This window comes from Scyliorhinus canicula, chromosome 16 (assembly GCF_902713615.1).
Source record: "Scyliorhinus canicula chromosome 16, sScyCan1.1, whole genome shotgun sequence".
In the NCBI taxonomy this organism is placed as follows: domain Eukaryota; kingdom Metazoa; phylum Chordata; class Chondrichthyes; order Carcharhiniformes; family Scyliorhinidae; genus Scyliorhinus; species Scyliorhinus canicula.
The window spans coordinates 43,875,293-43,895,659 of record NC_052161.1 but is presented as its reverse complement, the minus strand read 5'-3'; the positions used below and the strand labels follow the sequence as shown (position 1 = coordinate 43,895,659).

At 43.6% G+C, this 20,367-nt stretch overlaps 1 protein-coding gene across 4 annotated transcripts in view; it reads right to left on the bottom strand.

Moving 5' to 3' along the window:
- mgmt (O-6-methylguanine-DNA methyltransferase) overlaps window positions 1-20,367 on the bottom strand; it is a 487,398-nt gene that overhangs the window by 39,503 nt on the left and 427,528 nt on the right. The gene's annotated exons all lie outside the window — the stretch shown is intronic.

The following is a 20,367-nucleotide window of genomic DNA, read 5'->3' as shown; positions in this document are numbered from 1 at the left end:
ATAAGAACAAATAGGAGCTATGGCCGGTCGAGCTTGTCCCACCATTCAATTTTCCACATCTCAGCCCTAAAAGATAGACCACTTATCACAAGATGGAGCCCCCCATGTTCTAGATCCACCAGCCAGGGGAAATAATTTCTAAGTGACTACCCTATCAAGCTTCTTATATTTTTCAATGTCACCACTTATTTGTCTAAATTCGACTTTGATATTAATAACCGAGGCAGTTGTTTTGTTAAAAAAAAGGCATTTTCACACAGCTACCAAAATTTTTTCTAAATTATTGAACACACACCATGTAGAATAGAGTTTACTTATTGGTATAAAGTTTTGTGTGTAATTTTAATTGTGATCAATGGGTATGCATTATGAAGTGGTACAGCAGGTTGTAAGCATTTGCCAAAATATACTACATTTGTTCTCTTTGGCATAATCTAGCAAACACTGCTGTATTCATTCAGATGGCACATTTAATGTACATAATGTTACAAAGGGCCGATGTCAGAAAATACAAAGAAAAGTGCAGATGGGTGGGGTGGCAGTTGGGTGAGATGGTACATGAGGAGGATGGTAATTGTATGAGGTAACAAAGGGGTGAGGTGCCAGGTGGGTAGACAGGTCAGGGGCTGGTCAGGTCAGATCAGGGGGTTGTAGTTGGATGGTTGGGAAGAGTAGTCAGGTTGGGAGGGTGTGGGGGGTCACGGCGATGGTTGAGGGGTCATGCTGGTTCTCTGGGCGTTGAGGGGAAGGTTAGTGGCTCACTGTGAATGATTTGGGGGTGGGGGGGGGGGGGGGGGGGTGGCGCGGGTCAGTTGTGGAGTTACCCAGCAGTCAGACCAGGTTTTCCTATCTAGCATTTCCTGGATAACTACTCAGATAAGTACATTAGGAACTGTCTGAAGTCTTTAACTCTCCTTCAGAGTCAGAGACATTTGTGGAGAGCCCAGGGGGCAGGGGAATTGTCCGGCAGGGTAATTGCTTCCCAGGCAATTCCCATGGAGGTTAGCACATCAAGACTTCCTCAGGGTTCCAATAAGCATCTTGGGTCATACGTCTGGTCCGAGATGATCCATAATCCGGAAGATTTGGCCCAATGTTTAAGTAAGCAGATTAAATGCAGTTGCTCCTAACTAGATTCTACACTGAACCAATATGAAAAATATCTTGGCCTAAATATTTGGTTGTGTAACACCAATTTTCAGATGATAAATGGCCTTCAAAGCTTCCAAGATGGCAGACAGGAAGCACAATGTCCACTATAAGCCAAAAGTGCACTGGTTGGTAACTTGGTCACCTGCAGTTCCCAGGTTTGAAAGTGTTTAGGTCTTTTCCATCTGCAAACAAGAGTCTTGGTACCTGTTTAAGAGCGCCACCATAAAACTGGTTTGCCTAGGGTAGCAGGGTTTAGGGTAGCAGGGTAGCATGGTGGTTAGCATAAATGCTTCACAGCTCCAGGGTCCCAGGTTCGATTCCCGGCTGGGTCGCTGTCTGTGTGGAGTCTGCACGTCCTCCCCGTGTGCGTGGGTTTCCTCCGGGTGCTCCGGTTTCCTCCCACAGTCCAAAGATGTGCGGGTTAGGTGGATTGGCCATGCTAAATTGCCCGTAGTGTACTAGAAAAAGTAAGGTTAAGGGGGGGTTGTTGGGTTACGGGTATAGGGTGGATACGTTGGTTTGAGTAGGGCGATCATGGCTCGGCGCAACATTGAGGGCCGAAGGGCCTGTTCTGTGCTGTACTGTTCTATGCTCTAGGCTTCTAGGGACAGACGGCGGCAGGCAACCACGTAGGAGTGTGTAATGTTCTTGTCAGATGGCCTGATTATTATTACAAGAACACTTGTACCTAAAACTATAAATGATTTATTAACATTAACTGTAGGTAAACCATATACAAAACAACAGATAGATAACAGTAAGATCAAGCACAAGCAACCTCTCGCCAGCTTCCTCCAGCTTGTCTGAGGGGTCACCTAACTCTAACATTCACTTATATACTAGTGAGACTCCTAGTGGTCGGTGAATTACAACACAACCACGATATCACGACAGAGTGTTCCTCTCGCCCTTACATTAAAAGAATGCAGGTTGCTGCCAGCTGCTTATTTTCCTTCCAATTTTCACCGTTCCTTCCCCACTGTTGTTGCTGCTCCTCTCCCTCTCCCATTTGCTCTCCTGAATTGCTGTTCATCCTGATTGCTACTCTTGCATCCCCCAATTATTGTCCCTCATTTCCCCCTCCAAACGTTGAATCTTATTCCTCCCACACCTCTGCAAACATTGTCCCTTCCTTACTGATTGCTCCCGCTGCCTCTCTATGTCTGCCGCTCACTCCTCTCAAATTGTTGGTGTTCCCTCACTTTCCAACTCTCCTCCCCACATCCCTATTTTTCCCTCTGCCTGCCACTCCCAACTCCCACAAATGCTGACTCTCCCTGATCATTTTCTGTACCTAAATTTCAAGGGCCAAAGACACGAGCACTGGTGAGTATGGATCACTTGTGCAACACATGCATCAAAGCATCGTCACTAGCAATACTGACTGTAACCAGGTTTTGGTGCTCATTCATGAGTTATTTGGCACTACCAATTGCGCAGATATTTATAATAATTACACAGCTCTGATATTTGAAACATACATTTACAATCAATAATAGTTTGCAATATTGTTGCTTGCTTTTTGTTTACAGAATTAGAATGTTACCAGCAAGACCAGCATTTATTGTCCATCCCTAATTACCCTGGAGAAGGTGGCAATAAGCTGCCCTCTTGAAACAGTGCAGTTGTTGTGGAGACAGCACAGGGCTGTTAGAGAGGCTGTTGACCCAGCAGTGATGAAGGATCAGTGATACATTTCCAAGTCAGGATGGTGTAGGACTTGGAGGGGAACTTGCAGGTGATAGTGTTCCCATGCCTCTACTGTCTTCTGGGCAGTACTGGATTTCTAGACTGTAACATTGGATTCTGATCATTGTAAATGGCTGAATTTCTGTTCCTATTATTTCTGACATAATCAAAACATTAGAAACGTAGAATAACATATAAACACAGAGAAAAAATGCTTAACATTCCATTATAGCATACAACAAATTATGCTGTTCAAGCCATGTGATACTACAGTATATGAGTTCAAACTAAATGCCTGGATCACTGGAACATGACATCTTTTGCTGTTTGCCAAGACATCTGTTATTAATAAAAAAGAACTATCACTCCCCCACAATCTCCAGCTTCAGAAAGGAAAGATCAGGACGGAGTTTCAAATTTCGCTCTCATGGTGCGAAACTTCATCTCGACTCCTTGATATGCAACTGCTTTGCAACATATCCAGTCTTTGCTTTAATCGAGAAGCACCATATTCATAACCTCATGCATTTTTCATAATCTCACTCATTTTTTATTCTCTATATACTTACTTGTCTTTTTATAAAGGATCCTAGATTCCGCAGATTTAAAAAAAATTAGAACACTCTGTGGTGTAACGGGTGGCCACTTTGTGGCATCATAAGGCAGCGTTGCACTTCAGTCCTCAACCAATTTAAAAGAATTTAAAAGGTGGCCAACTGTGACTAATGAGGCCTTCAGCAAACATGGGATGAAGTCGATATACTATTCCAAGCAATCTTTGCCAATCAGAGCAATTAAAAATGGTCAATTACAAAGTACTGGAAATACACAGGTATATTGACATTTGGAAAGTGGAAAGACAGGTTAATGTTTTGGGTGAAGACCCTTTGCCAGAAATAATGTAGTACAGACCCATTTTACGGATGACCAAAGCAAAGATAGGAGGTAAAGGTCAAGAATACCGACATACTAACTACTTTTATAAAGTCTTTAATAGCATTTAAAACATTAGAGGTGAAAAATTGTCGGATGACATTCAAGGACTCTCTCAGTCGGATGTCTGCATGGCATTAGAAGTAGAAAATGTGAGGAGAAAAAAAACCTCTGAGGTGGAAGGGATACAAATGAGGAAACAGGTCAGAAGAAAAAAAATTGACTTGCATTTCGTGCCTTTAGTGATGTCACGATGCACCAAAGTGTTTTATAGCCGACAAAGTACATTTTGAAGTGTAGTTTGGAAATTTGTGCACAGTAAGATCCCACAAACAACATGATACGGGAATGACCATATCATCTGCTTTAGTGATGTTGATTAAGGGATAAATATTGAGCCAGGACACTAGAAATAACTCCTCACTCATCTTAGAAATGATGCCACAGAATATTTTACATCTATCCGAAAATGAAGACGGGGCCTCGGTGTCTTATCAGAAAAGCAGCACCTCTGACAGTGCAACACTCACTCTAATGCACATGGGGCTTCAGCCTATATTTTTGTGTTCTTGTGTGAAAAATAAGAAATGGTCATATTTACATGTTTCTTCCTCATAACTCAGGAACATACCGTAAGATGCTTCATACATAATGGATTACTTTGAACTGCAGTTCGCAGACTGGGAACAGATCATTAGAGCGGGAGGAAGCCTGTGTATTGTATAAACACCTGCATTGACCAGTAGGGCCAAATGCGCAGTAACTTTGTGCTGTGCTGCAATTCTCTGTAACATGGTAGCCATTTGCACACGGTAATGTTCCACAATAGAAATCCAATAAATGACCAGTGAGTCCTTCTGGTGCTACCAGCTGAGGCAGAAATTGTGGCCAGGACTTTGGACCTTCCTGCTTTTCTTTAATTAACATCTACTTGAACCAGTGATCGAGCTGATATACTGTGTCATCCAAAGGACAGTACTTTTTTTCAATAGTGCACTGGAATATTGCCCTTGCTCCTGAGCTGAAGTCTTGGGGATGTGATGATTGAATTCACAACCTACGCACCGAATGGAAGAATGTTAACAACTGAGCAAAATCAATCTTGGAACAGAAAATCTAAGATCTGAAGTCCTGATATCAATATGCAAATCACAGGAACAAAGGCTGAGTAATAGATGAGGCACAATGCGTGATTTTGTGCTCAAAGTGGGAAGCCATACTCGCTTACAGCATTGCTGGTCTTACTCTGTCCTGCACTCCCTCTTGAGCATGGGACGACAGAATCACTAGATTATCCCATGAGATTGCGCTGGGCTTTGTTAGAATAATGTGAAATGTCAAAGATGGCAAGGTGAGAGTGAGAATGGGGAGTGAAGTTGATGTGGTAGGCCAAGGAAGGTCAGGATCACGCTCAATAAAGCATTCATTCAACCTATACTTGGTCTTCCTAATGTGGATGAGATTGCAGCAGATGCAATAAAGTCCAATTGCGTTCCCCACTTGATTTCTTCATTTGCATTTTCTGGTTCTCTGTCTTCCGCCTCAGAACTACTTTATTCCGTTGTTTTTCACCAGGATCATCCTTACACATTTAGTACTTTGTTCTTCTTTTTAGTATTTAAAAAAATGCTTACAAAGTATTAAATCCATTTGTTGCCTCTTTGTTGAAGTAGTTAGCAACTGCTAACTTTTACTTGTAGTTCTCTCTTTGCATTGGTGAGGCTTATAAAAGAGGTCTTCTGTCTCCATGCTACTATTCTGACTGAAGAATCACCACTGAAGACATGGACCACCCTTTCTCTTTTGTATGCTCTCAGAATCCTTGTGCAATTCTCAGCCAGGAAAATAATGCGAATACCCCAATTAGCTTTAGAAGGTAATAAAGAAATTGGAATCTCTCCTTCCTAACTGTTACCAAGCACTTTGTGAATCACACATGGAAACACATTTTCCAATGTGCAAATAGTGGCTGCATAATAGTCAAGTGTTTCTTCCCGCCAGCGTAGACGGAATATCTCAGCAGAAACCAGTAATTTTCCGTTGATTATTTTTATTCAAAAAATACATGCATTTGTACAATTTATAAAGTACATAAGTTTGAATCTGAAATTACATAAAGTGCAATACAGTTCAATTTCTTTCAATACAGTATGTGACACTCTGATGTTCATTACTGGTTCTAAGATGTACTTACAATATCCATTTTCATTTTATGTCAAATATTCTCTGATTCATACAGCCTAAAGGTTTTTAACCCTAGTTCTGAGCCTATTGGTGTTCTATGGCAGGAGGACCTCAGACTGTGGCCTGTCCCCAAGGAGCCCATGTGACAGCCGCACCAAGCTTTTTGGCGTCCCTCAGCACATAGCCTGAAATTTGGCACTGCCAATCTGGAAACTCGGTGATGGACAGTTCTTTGCACTTGAAGACCAGCAAGTTTTGGGCAGCGCGAGGAGCATTATATATCATATTAATGGTATGCCAGCAACAGCTGATGGTTGTCTGGGAACAGCCTGTAGAGTACAGAGCCCTGGGTGTGCATAAAGTATTTGACCACGAGATCTATGACTGCGCTTGGTTGAAAATTCTGGCAATGAGGTGCTGTCAAGCCACTTTGACAGTCTGCTCAGAGAACCATCCAATAGGACCTGCCATCTCCTTTTCACGGGGTTTTAAGGATGTTATATGCTTGATGGGTTTGTGGTCACATGGTTTTTCCATACAAACCTTTTCACAAAGGATGATGGGACGACACTGTCCAACTGATTGCAGTATTCAGCAGCAACATGACCAGACCTATCGTTCGCACCATGGTAGTCTGGCAGCTGCGGCCATTTTTACTTTTATATCAAGTGGTGAGAGGACGCCCCCCCTTCCTCTCTCTCACCGTTCCCTGTAACAACAGACTGCAAGTTTCTGAGTGTTAGAGGCCTCTTATTGGCTGTCCAGCATTGCAAGCCTGTACGTTGTCCTTAGCTGGACGCTTAGCATGGCCTATACCCATTAATTAATCTTTCCATAGAAAGTAGGTTCAGATGACCATTCCGGAGACAGTTCAGGATGGGGACCTGCATTCCGGAGACAGTTCAGGCTGGGGACCTGCATTCCAGAGACAGTTCAGGATGGGGACCCGCATTCTAGCCCAGCATTGAGGTAACACCCCAAATGGAAAATCAAGCTCCTGGCGTTTGTATACTGAGAGCCCATGTAAAGCTTGATCTGGCCGCACACATGATCGTGACCCTGTGGACATGGTACATTTTCAATTTCCACAGTAAAGCGGAAGGTGGCTTGGCTGATCACTGCAGCACAGGAGCTGGGAATAGCCCAACCAGCACCATGTACAGCAATGATGATCAGTTTTCTACCCAGCAGAAGTATCACTCTCACAGGTCCAGTTTTCTACCCAGCAGAAGTATCACTCTCACAGGTCCAGTTTTCTACCCAGCAGAAGCATCACTCTCACAGGTTCAATTTTGGTTTGGTCTTGCCTATATCCTCCTCCCAGTTTTTGGTGAACTCCCAACGCTTCAGAACCATAATCTGAGCACCTTCAGGTAGTCTGATGTTGCACCAAAGGAGGAAGAGGATTGATTGGACCAATTCCCAAAGAACTTTGCTTCATTATTACCGCTGTTAACTTTGGCTCCAGAGGCTAGTTTGAACTGATCGCACAGTTTGCAGGCTGGCATCAGGTCCAAGCAGAAGATGGTAAAGTTGGCCCAGGTACAGGAAGGCTTTGATTCGAAGACCTCCCCCGCCCAGGGTCATCACTTCCATTATACTCGTTTCTTTCCCAATGGACTGAGCAAAATGTTTGATGCATTACAAAAATAAGGCAGAGGAGAAAGGACAGCCTTGCCCGACTCCAGATCTGCTTGGAAAAAACTTTCCAATTACCACACATTGATTGAAATTATGTTATTGATGTTTGTATGGTTCCAATTGCAGATTCCTTCTTCAAAGTCCATTTTGGACCGCACATGCAACATGCAACAATGAAATATTCTGTCCAATGGCTTTCTCATGGCCTAAGCTGATTAGGCAGGTGTTCATGCTCCAGTTTTGATTACAGAGGCAAGTGTGACTCTGAGTAGTGCGAGGCTATCAGTGATCTGTCTACCTGTTGAACTGCAGGTCTGATCAGTGTGGATCACCAACTCCAATTTGACAAGAGTGGCTTTAGGTCACTGTCTTTGCGGAGTCTGCACGTTCTCCCAGTGTCTGCGTGGGTTTCCTCCGGGCTCTGGTTTCCTCCCACCAGTCCTGAAAGACGTGCTTGTTAGGTGAATTGGATATTCTCAATTCTCCCTCAATGTACCTGATGAACAGTCCCTGTCCTTGCCCCACCCACCTGACTGCCTCGACGACCCACAGAGAGGCCAGTGGTGGAAGTTAGGGAAATTCCATTTTCTTCAGTACCGAGCAGCATCATATAACGAGAAAGTCAAAAAGCTTCAAATTTCTTTGCACAGTAAGTACCATACCAGACAATCTCTTCCGAAGGCAATCATGGAGCCCCGTTATTGAGCATGTGGTTCTTTATAAAAATTCTATTCATGGCATGTGGGCCTCACTGGCTGGGGCAGCATTTCTTTCCCATCTCTAATTGGTCTTGAGATGGTGGTGGTGAACTGCCTTCTTGAACCACTGCAGTCCATGTGGTGCACTCACAGTGCAGTTAGGGAGGGATCTCCAGGATGTGGACTGAACTCCGAGCATTCAATCAGGCTTCAATCCGGCACAACTCAGAGGTTTCACATGACTCCGTAGATAGGTAGGTCCATGTGTAGCAGCCCCAACCACAAGAGAGCCCTTCAAACTAGGGGTAAGGATGGGAAACCCCACACCAACAGCCATTTTGAGATGCTTATGTTATGGTGTGGAAACCCAGCCCAGACACTGGGACTGCCCAGCAGGAGGTGGGGAATGCTTCCAGTGTGGCAAAACTGGACACTTCCATTGTTCTACACATGCAGCAATTTTAATCTAAGTTGAAGACCAGAAAGCATTTATGAAACACATTCCATCTGGAAAGTCAAGAGAAAGGAAAAATTAAAGTTACTAGGGGAAATAGATCGTCTTAATTCAGACTGTTGGTCAGTTTACAATCCAAGTTTAAAACTTGGCAAGGGATTTACCGGCTGTTCATGCTGGTGGGATATTCTGGTTCCACGTCGGCGCATGGATTTCCCGGCGCCGAGGGGTACAGTCAACGGGAAATCCCATTGACAACGGCGGGGATCCTGTGGCCTCTGCCGCCTAAAAATATGCTGCAGGGCGGTGGGTAAATCCCGTCATTTTTTCAGAGAATCACCCCAAGGTTTTGGTTGATGACCTTTCATAGAATTGGGAACAGTGAGAAATGTGCTCGGTTGTGGACAAATACAAAGGATGGAGAGTAGGAAGAATAAAAGGGAAGGTCTGTGCTAGGGTGACTGGCAGGCGTGGTTAAATGACCAAAAGGTTTAATTTTTTTTCAGTTTTAAACAAGTTCGCAATTTCTGTCTCAATAACCACTTGGAGTTTAAAAAATACAAAAAAATTACTGAAGAAATTTGTGTGAAAAATATTCCTCTGATCCCTCTCTATTCTTTGAATGATAATTCTAGGTTTATGCTTAATGCTTTCATTGTTCTGAGATGTGCCCCTCTTCCATGGATTCTCAGTGTTGGACTTTATTATTGGACTTAATCTGCTATCTATTTAATATATATGCATTTGTACTACCTTCAATCAGGTTACAAAGTAGTTTAGAATTTTAAGTTTAAACTTGGACTGTTTAAAAGTTTAAGTATAAAACTTCGATATTACTTTTAAAATTGATGCTGGTGCTGCTAACATAAGGCATATGACTTTGAGTGGCTTTAGCCTATGACCCTTTATCCATCAGACCATAGACCAAGAGTGTAGCAACAGGAGTAGGCCATTCTCTGTAATTGTCCCCATTGCTCTTAGTGGAGCAACCTCATAATGAGAGAAGTGTGGCTCTCTTACCACTGCCTCTAGCAAGTAGATGGTTCTCCTGAAATATCATTGGAAAATCGTCTCTTCTTTTCCTTCCAGTCTTTTCCATCATTGTCCTAGTTTGTTGAAATTTCGGATCGTCAATGCCTTTTCAGTCTTTGACATATCAGTGGATAATACAAGTGTGCCAGTCTTCCCTGGAGTTGAAGATCCTTTCTTTTCTGATGCTCTTCCCCAACATCCTTCAAGGAAGCAACAAATTCACCGGAGCATCCTAAGTTTTCCTCTTCTGGTTCCAGAAGGTCCAAAGGTCGATTTGTCTTTAGTCTTCTCCTCTGGATCCATCTTCTGTTGATAAGTCTTCATTATTCTTGCAGATCTGCCATCCTGAAACCTACACCCAGCTTCCCAACAATGCTGACAGCAACGTTGTTAAATTGTTGTAATATTCTGCAGATGATGTCTTCCGTACCAGATGCAGAAGAAAGACTTCATGTCTCCAAGATGTTTCCCAGAATGGCCGTGAATACTTTGGAAGATTGAATCGCCCAGGATTGTGACTAGGAGGGAAAAAGTAAGAGTTGGAGTGATAGAATCTGTAGTTGTAAAAGGGGAGTTACAGCAATGTAATATAAATAGTTTAAAAGAAATAGTCTCATGTTGTTTTAAAAAGTAGGACAGTATTGTTTTGAGAGGAGGTGTAGTAGAAAGGGTTAACATGCTAATATATGACATAGAGGATGCTATACTACTGGCAATCAGTCATTGATAGCCTCGAGAGGCAGGTCGGAATCATGCCTAGGAGCAACGTGCCTACTCTGTAACCTGATTGAAGATAGTACTAATACATACATATTAAATAGATAGCAGATTAAGTTCAATAACAAAGTCCAACACTGAGAGTCAATGGAAGAGGGCCACATCTCAGAACACTGAAATCCTGAGCATAATCCTAGAATTATCATTCAAAGAATAGAGAGGGATCAGAGGAATATTTTTCACACAGATTTCTTCAGTAATTTTTTTGTATTTTTTAAACTCCAAGTGGTTATTGAGACAGAAATTACGAACTTGTTTAAAACTGAATTTTTTTTTAACCTTTTGGTCATTTAATCGAGCCTGCCAGTCACCCTAGCACAGACCTTCCCTTTCATTCTCCCTACTCTCCATCCCTTGTGTTTGTCCACAACCGAGCAAATTTCTCACTGTTCCCAATTCTATGAAAGGTCATCAACCAAAACCTTGGGGCGATTCTCTGAAAAAATGACGGGATTTATCCACCGCCCCACCACATGTTTTTTGGCGGCAGAGGCCGCAGGATCTATCGGTCCCCACCGTTGTCAATGGAATTTCCCGTTGACTGCACCCCTCGGTGCCGGGAAAACCATGCGCCAGCGTGGAACCAGAATATCCCACCAGCACGAACAGCCGGTAAATCCCACCTAAATATCATTTTGGACGGGAAAACCAGTGAGAATCCCTCGCCTGTTCTGGTGTTCCCATTGCAATTCACCAACACCATCATTTTTCAAGAGTTTCTCAGGGAGGTTCTCACTGAATTCTCCCACGTTTGGAATTCTTTTAGGAATGGGGACCTAAAGACGCTGGCAAAACTGGATCTTGAGAGATCTGGTGCCCTTTTTAAAGTGTGCCCCAATCTTAAAGTTAAGTTAAAGGTGCTCCACACCCCCACCCACAAACATCACAAAACACCCGCAGATGTGAGTAGCACCCTCAACCCCTGATGCCAGAGTAGCAATAGGCTCCCCCAATCACCAAATGTCTGTGCCACCACACTGCTCCGCCCCACTCCATTCACAGCACACAGGTATGATGGTGATCCGGCTCCTCTCCCTCCACACCCCCTGGCCATCACCTCTGGCATAACCCAGCCCTGCCCCCCCCCCCTCCCCAAGTGAGTGTTACCCTTTGTTCAACCCCCCCTTAAGGCCCCTTTCATTTTCGGCCCTCGCTCCAAGCACCTCCAAAAGGTCCCTACTTCTTGTGTTCACTTCAGGCCCTCCTCCCTCAATTCCCACTCCCCTTTCAGACCCTGTCCCTTGGCAGTTCCCCTTGACACTCTGGCATTGCCCTTGTACTCTAGCAGTGCCAACCTGACCCCCTGGCAGTGGCAACCTGGTGTGCCAGGTTGGAACTGTCAGGGTGTAATGCCAGGGCCCTGTCCAGCCCTGTTCCCAACTACCCAGGGAGTCCAATGGCCTCAAAGCCCACTGGTGAGGCCATCACATTTGTAAATCAGTATCGGTTTATCGTTAGTGGGGGCGGTAAATACCAGAAGCCAGGAGACTCCAGCCTCGAACGGGCTGAGCAAATTAGTTTACAGATTCATTTAAATATGTCAGTCTGGTTCATGACCAGCGAGGGCGTGAGCCAGATTCCGTCGGGTGCCGTGGGCCGGGAGCATCGTGCTCCATTCGCTGCCCGGTGTGAACCCCATACCCCATTTACAGACTCTCCCGCTATTCCATGAAAATGGCACGAGGTGCGCTGGGCGCAACAGGGCTTTAGAATCACACCCCAACTCACCAAAGATGCTGCCTGTGTTTTCTGTTTTTATTTTAGACTTCTGCATTTGCAGTTTTTGCTTTTGTACCAAGGATTTAAAATGGAATAATACTGAAAGATCTGGGGAGAGAGCAGTAAAATGGACACTGGGTATATCACAGGAGATGGATGGCACCAGCACAGGACTAATTGACCTTCTCTCCGAAAAATGTGAGATGATACACTTTGGAAGGAGTGTTTGGCAAGGAAGTATTCAAGTGTAGGTCAGATAGGCTTCAGATGGTTTCACAGGTCGGCGCAACATCGAGGGCCGAAGGGCCCGTACTGCGCTGTAGTGTTCTAGTGTTCTAGAACAGCATGACACTAGGAAGTTCTGAGGAACCTTGGAACCAAGCGACCTCGAGTGTGTTTGTCCTTAGATCTCTGAAGGCAAAACAGCAGGTTAATAGGTTAAAAAGGTATGTGGAGCACTTGCCTTTATCAATCAAGGCATAGATTATAAAAGTGGAGAGGTCATGTTGGAATTGTATAGAACTTTGGTGAAGCCACAGCTGGAGTACTGTGTGCAGTTCTGGTCGCCACATTATAGGAAGTATGAGATGGCATTGAAGGGGGTGCAGAGGAGATTTACCAGGATGTTGCTTGGGATGGAACATTTAAGTTATGAAGAGAGGTTTGATAGGTTTGGGTTGTTTCTGTTGGAGCAGAGAAGACTGAGGGATGACCTGATTGAGGTGTACAAGATTATGAGGGGTGTGGACAGGATGGATCGGGAGCAGCTGTTCACACCCTGAAGGATCAATCACAAGACGACACGGGTTCAAGGTGAGGGTCAGGGGGTTTTAGGGGGGAATGTGAAGTAAAACTCTTTCTTTCCAGAAGGTGGTGACGGTCTGGAATTTATTGCTTGGGAGAGTGGTAGAGGTGAGTTGCCTCACATCCTTTAAAAAGTACCTGGATGAGCATTTAACACATCTATACATTCGAAGCTATTGACCAAGTGCTGGTAAATGGATAAGGTAGGTCAGGTGTTTTTCACGTGTTGGTGCAGACGTGATGGACTGAGGGGCCTCTTCTGCACTGTGAGATTCTGTGATCCTACGTGCTGTAATTTCTATAATTTCTTGAAGCATGGCAGTATTTAAATACTGGGTTTATCAAGCATTTTTAGTTTTTATTTCAGATTTCCAGCATCTGCAGTATTTTAAAACTAATCTTTATTGTCACAAGTCGGCTTACATTAACACTGCAGTGAAGTTACTATGAAAAGTCCCTAGTCGCCACATTCCGGCACTTGTTCGGGTACACAGACGGAGAGTTCAGAATGTCCAAATTACCTAATAGACGTCTTTTGGGACTTGTGGGAGGAAACTGGAGCACCCGGAGAAAACCCACGCAGACACAAGGAGAACATGCAGATTCCGCACAGGCAGTGACCCGAGCTGGGAATCGAACCTGGGACCCTGGCGCTGTGAAGCAACAGTACTACCCATTGTACTACCGTGCTATATTTTGCTTTAATTTTAATTATTTTGCCCGGTTTCCTCCATCAAGCCTTATTATAAGTGACGAGTGAACTTGGAGCATCATCTCTTGTCACCAAGAAGAATTGTTTGCAGCCTAATGAGAGGAGGAGGAATTTGAAAGGGACACAGGATCACAGATGCGACATTGGCAACAACATTTATAAAGCTCTCAAGGAGCCAGGAAACCTCTGGAAAGTGACAAAGAGGAGCATGGAGAGATATATATGAGCTAACTACTAGACCCTTTCCCCTCAACATTACGCTGATCAACTCGGCCACTAAAACCCTAGGAACTACTAACACCCTCTCAGCTGGTCGTCCCAAGGGTTGGACGTTGGAACATAGGTGGGTATACCAGGTGAGCTGCCAAGTTCCATTGTTCATGGCTTTCATTGCAATGCTATGGGGAAGGGCAGGTTAATTTAGCGAAGGATGGATCTGCAACAGTACACATCCCTGTACAACTGTCTTGCATTTTTCGCCATTGATCCAATTTAGGCTGGAGTCGTGGAAGAAAACCAATCCCAAGATCTAGAGGAAATGCAGCGCCGAAGGGCGCAATTTTCCCAACGGGAGACAAAGTGCCGACGCCGGAGTGAAAACCGGAGTGTTTCAATCTGGCATCGGAGGCCGCTCCTCGCCCCCTATTCTCCCACCCTCAGGTGGCTAGGAGCGGCGCCGCGTCAATTTTGTGCGCCGGGCCTTGGCGCCGCGTCAAAGCGGCACCGCGTAAATGACGCGGCCGGCGGCGCTTAAATGACATCACTCGCGCATGCGGAGTGATCTTGCGGGGCGGCGGCGGAGGAAAAAGAGTGCGTCTTTTAGAGATGCCGGCCCGCCGATCGGTGGGCACCGATCGTGGGCCAGACCCCCACTGAGCACCCCCCTGGTGCTCGATCCTCCCCCCCCCCCCCACAGGCTGCACACACAGCGTTCGCGGCTGTTCACGCCGGCAGCGACCAGGTGTGGTTGGCGCCAGCGTGAACCGGTCGGATTGGGCAGGCCGCTCGGAGAATCGCCGCTCGACTGTTGGAAACGGCGAGCGGCGATTCTCCGAGCGGCCTGTCGTAAAACTCGGCACGCCATTTTGGGGAGGGGTGGGAGAATCGTGTGCGGGTGCCAGGGCGGTGTGGCAGAAATCGCCAGGCACCCCCGCAATTCTCCCACCCGGAGTGGGGATCGGCGAATCGCGCCCAAAGTCTGTGAAAACTAAGAGTCTAAAAGGTGTTCCGTAAAAGTGAAGGGATTAATTATTAACGAAAATGGAAGACTAAACAAAACTATCTGATAGTGTTTTACAACCAATTATCAGTAATCACATATTACTATTGAGAAAATTAACTGTAGTATTAATATGGAGTACATTAACATTTACTGTCAGCGGAAAGAATAATATTTGTGCCACTAAAATTGCATGATCTAATGAATATTTCATATTTATATCTAAATAAAATATTTGAAGTCTCAATTCATTTATGTTTTCATATCTGTTATTTCTATAGCAATTCACATTCTAAATAGAATCAACATCCCGTTCCAGTTTTAATTTAAAAAGCCACCATTTTGCATATGTTTAACAGTCAAGATGGCAGTGACACATGCAGTGCACGGCAAGTTGTGCCAATGGATCTAGAGACATAAAACAATGCCAGAACAGTCTTTCGAGGTTGGTATTCTGTGCAGTACGGAGTGCAGAACAACAGCAACACATGAACAGGATGGCAGAGAGAAGCTGCAAAGGAGTCCTGGGTCTTTTGCAGGGAAGTATCACACACAAAGAAAAACAAGTTTAAATTCATTGTTCTCTTTTGTAAGACAAGTTTTATATCACATGATTAGACTGGGTGCACTGGGGCAGAGTCTGACGGTTCTTGATGTTTCCCACCCTGTCCCACATAACAAACAAGTTAAGTTGCATGTTTTCAAATTTTGATTTCTGATACTGTGTTGTCCCTTTTTATGTTGATATTCTTTATTACCTAAATTATTTGTAATACAACAAAGTCTTTGTCATCATTAGAGAAAGGAGTATAGATGCTCCTGTATAAAACTACTGTAAAGCCAGAGGAATTACAGGCAACAAATTTAAGATTATGAAGGGATTTAACAGGGTAGGCAGAACGAAGATGTTTCAACTTGAGAGTGAGACTACGGGCCATAAATATAGCAGTCACCAATCAATCCAAGAGGGAATTCAGGGGAAATTTCTTTAGCCAGAGAGTGGTTAGAATGTGAATCATGCTACTGCAGGACTATTTGAAACAAAGTGTTTAAGGGTAAACTAAGTAAGCTAAGATGTGCATGAGGAAGAAAGGAATAGAAGGATATACTGATGTGGTTAGATAAAGGATGGAAGGAGGCTTGTGTGGAGCACAAATACCAACATCTATTGGCTAAATGGCCGAATTCTGTGCTGCAGAGTAATTTGGCAGAAGTGAATTAGTTAACGACTTGCTTCTTTCAAATATGAAAATATAGTTTGGTTTCAACATAAAAGCATTTCTCAGTGGTGTCCAGCACCCATTCTGATATTTTTAATTAAAAACAAATAAATTTAGAGTATCCAATTCAGTTTTTCTAATTAAGGGGCAATTTAGTGTGGTCAATCCACCTACCCTGCACATCTTTAGGCTGTGGGGGTGAAACCCACGCAAACACGGGGAGAATGTGCAAACTCCACACGGACAGTGACACAGGGCCGGGATTGAACCTGGGATCTCAGCGCCATTAAACAGCAGTGCTAACCACTGCGCCACCATGCTGCCTAGTAGCACTCATTCTTAATTAATACTTAGATATGCACAGAATTATTTTGTTCAGCTCCAACTGGTGCCAGAGTGGTTAGTCATTGTTGCCTCACTGCCCCAGGCACCCAGGTTCAATTTCGGCCTTGGGTAACTGTCTGTGTGGAGTTTTCACTTTCAGCCATGTCTGCATGGGTTTCCTCCGGTTGCTCCGGTTTGCTCCCACAGTCCAAAGAAGTGCATATTAGGTGGATTGGCCATGCTAAATTGCCCGTGTCCAAAGATGAGGTCAGGTGGGATTATGAGGTTAATATGGGGCTGTTGGTGGGACTAGGTCGGATGCTCTTTCAGAGGTTCAGTACTCACTTGAGGGGTCAAATGGCCTCCTTCTGCACTGTAGGAACTCTATGGTTGCTCTCTAGTCACTTTTTTTAGCCTGGCATATGCACAGTGATGTAAACAACATAACTTCATAAATTTTTCTTCGGGCTGTTTAAAATGCTTTTTAAGCACACTGCCCAACTTCAAACATTTTGAATTGCTGCAATTGAATAATGTCTCTGCACGATAACAGTCTTTGCATCCGCGATGATAACCGGTCACGCAACAGAACAGATTTTACTATATACACATTAAATACAGCAATCAAGATATGAAAGACTAAAATCCCTCAACAAAATCATTGCAGAACTCAAGATAAACATTTTGGCACAAGGCAAAGGGAATCTTGTGAATCCACAGAGGATCCAAACTGGGCAACCATAAAATCCACAGTTTGTTCTCTGAGCAAGAGGGAAACCAAAGTATATGGGGGCGGGAGAAGGAAAAAAAATGATTTGCTTTTACACACCACCTTTCACGACCTCAGGACATCCCAAAGCTCTTTACAACCAATTAAATACTTCTGCGCAGTCACTGTTATAATGTAGGAAACTATATAGGAAAGCACCTCGAAGTAGTTCTGGTAAAAATGTTCTTACATACATCATGTAAATACAATTTTCCAGGTACGTGAGAAACTTAAATTTATTCCGTAAATTATTTTTGCATAGAAATGGCTTTAAATTAATTGTCATTCTTACATGTTTTACATTACAATTTCCTTCACATCAACACTGCATGTTCAGTCAAAATTCTACATTAATACTGTACTGGTATAATATGTCAGTACTTTATTACACTTTAGCAGCTACTAACTTTACAGCATGGAACAATGCTATTACTTACCACGCAGTACATCACAGTTGATATGAATAGTGTTTCATTAAAGGCAGAGTGATGGATTGTGCATTTACAGCAGGAACTTGAATAACGTTTTAAGTAGATATTTCAAATGGTACAGTATTTTGAATCTAAAACCATGTACTGACTGTCTGTCTGAAAACATAATAACTTTACTGGAACAATCTGATTAATATTATGACCCTAAATGTACTATAACTCAGTATAATCCATGTGTTATTAGAAAAGGGTCAGCTTAGGAATTAACTTTTTTGTTCATTAATTTACAAGGATTAGTAGAGGTCACAAGACAGCAAATCTATTTCAGTTTTTATGAATCTGTTTTCAAAATGTACTTAATTTGTGGCACTAGGGTGTCTTTGGGGTTAAGCAGAATGGTATGTCCCTCTAATTGCTTTCTATTCAGAGTAAATTCATTAGATAATGTTCTCTTCAAAATTCATGAATCAATTTAACTGAAGAAACCACATTAACAGCTTTTGGTTCATTAGCACATGTAGTTCTGATACCAAACGACTGCTTGTAGGCTTTCTTTAGGCAAACAGATTTTGTTTACAATGATTACTTAAAAGGGATTTGTTCAAAAGCCAGTTTTTTAATGTATTAAAATTGTGTCTTGTTTTTGAGTGAGTGTGTGAATCTGTTTTGCCTTGATGGGAATATATAATCGCAAAGAACTATTTTCCTGGTGCCAGGAACCAGCTCCAGGTTCCTTTGGATTTTAGACCAACTAGGGTAGTAATCTTGGAACTTTACCAAGCCCTTGAAATAAAATGAGCAGTCTGTGTAAATACAACTGGAGCATAGAGTAGCTCTGAAAAACTGCCCGGAACAGATCCAACAACATAATTTGAGGGCGAGGCCAAATTGTTATGAGTAAGACTCCAAATTTGACTGCACATTTTCCACTGTTGATACAAATTTGTTTGGTAACAATAACAAAATGAAATACAATAAATAACTTCACTGAAGGCACCTCGAGCAAAACTCCTGAACAAATGACATATGTCAGACATCTTCTACCAGCCTGGCAGGTTGCTCACAAGTAATTCCTGACCATTTCCACAGTAAAATACTGGTCCAGTTGGACTGATGTTTCTAAAGGTGGCCTTGGTGTTGTATAATGTGAGCTGATACTTCTGCCTTGCAATTGTTGTTCCGAGGTACAGGTGGCCTTTGGCAAGAGGTTCACATACAGAGCTTAGCAATGTTGAAACTGCTCCAAGTCCAAACTAGAACATTATGTGTGTGGACCACAAAAGGGGGTGGGTGGAATTGGCAGAAAGAATACAAAAAGAAACTGACAAGGGAGACAGACACAGCACATTCAAGGCCTTGTGCACTGCAGCATGGTATCATAGCAGTGGGGTCTTGACAATAATTTCTCACATGCCGACTCCCTTATCTGCGCGGTCATAGCTGAAGCAAGTGAACAGCTGTTAAACACTTAGTGGACTTGGTGCACATTATTCTCAGCCATGGGACGCAATTTATTCCAGCCAATAGGGGAGTCACCCATTGACAGAGTGCCGATGGGAGCCTTGCTTCACCTTGTTTGGGGAAGGTCCACCATAATAAGTGGGAAACAGACGGCCTTCCTCAGGATCAAGAACCCCCCCCCCCCCCCCCCCCCCCTCCCCCCCCAATAGTGTCCAAAGTCCAATCAGAGGCCGGCAACTCCTTATTGCTGCCAGTACCACCAGTGAAGCGGTGGCAGCTGCCGGCAATGGGCCCACCAGAGGCCCAGGATCAGTGAAGGTCGTCAGTGCGCGGACGTGGTCACTGGCTGGTAGGACAGATGTGTCAGAAGGAAGGGAGGAGGGGTGACTTTCAGGCCTTCCATTGCTGTGACCCTTAGCCAGGTACTGAGTACCTGACAATGAAGGACGTAGATGTAGAGTGCCTCCAGGGTCCTCACCTATGTAGGGCATCACAGGCAAGCCTAATTCAAAAAGGAATCTCTGGACATTGATCAGAAATGGGAACCTTGGCTGATTCTTTCTTTTGGACAGCACTCTGGATGAGACTAGCTAACTTAGAAAATACTGAAAATTAAACCTCGGAACTCCTGTTTTGCCCTGATTAACTGTGGCTTAATTCCTTAACCACAACATAAATCACACAGGGATCATGTTGTCTATAAATCTAGAACTAATTGTTTGTTTTATTCTTTTGCTACCTTGATTACTTGAACATTAATCTATCTCTATATGCCACTAATGGACATACTCCTTTCATGGCTGGTTCTGTTAAGTCAATTCTTCTGACACTAAGGTTTTTCACGCATAAGGTTGTGTGGCTGAGAACTGATTAAGACCTCCTAAGTGTGAATCTCAGACTCAAATGTTAATCGGCTCTAGGGTTCAAACCTCTAACTACACAAAGTGTAAAATAAGCATTGAGCAAGTGTTAAGTATTCTGTCATAATGCTATGAAAAACTGAGTCAGTCATTTCAGCATTTTGTGTTGGTAGAATAACTTCCTTTAATTGAAAACATTTATACAGGAAAAAACAGACCATAAAATGTGATATTGGCTCATTACATTGATCTGAAATATGAGTGATTGCTTATTTTATTTCCTTTTTA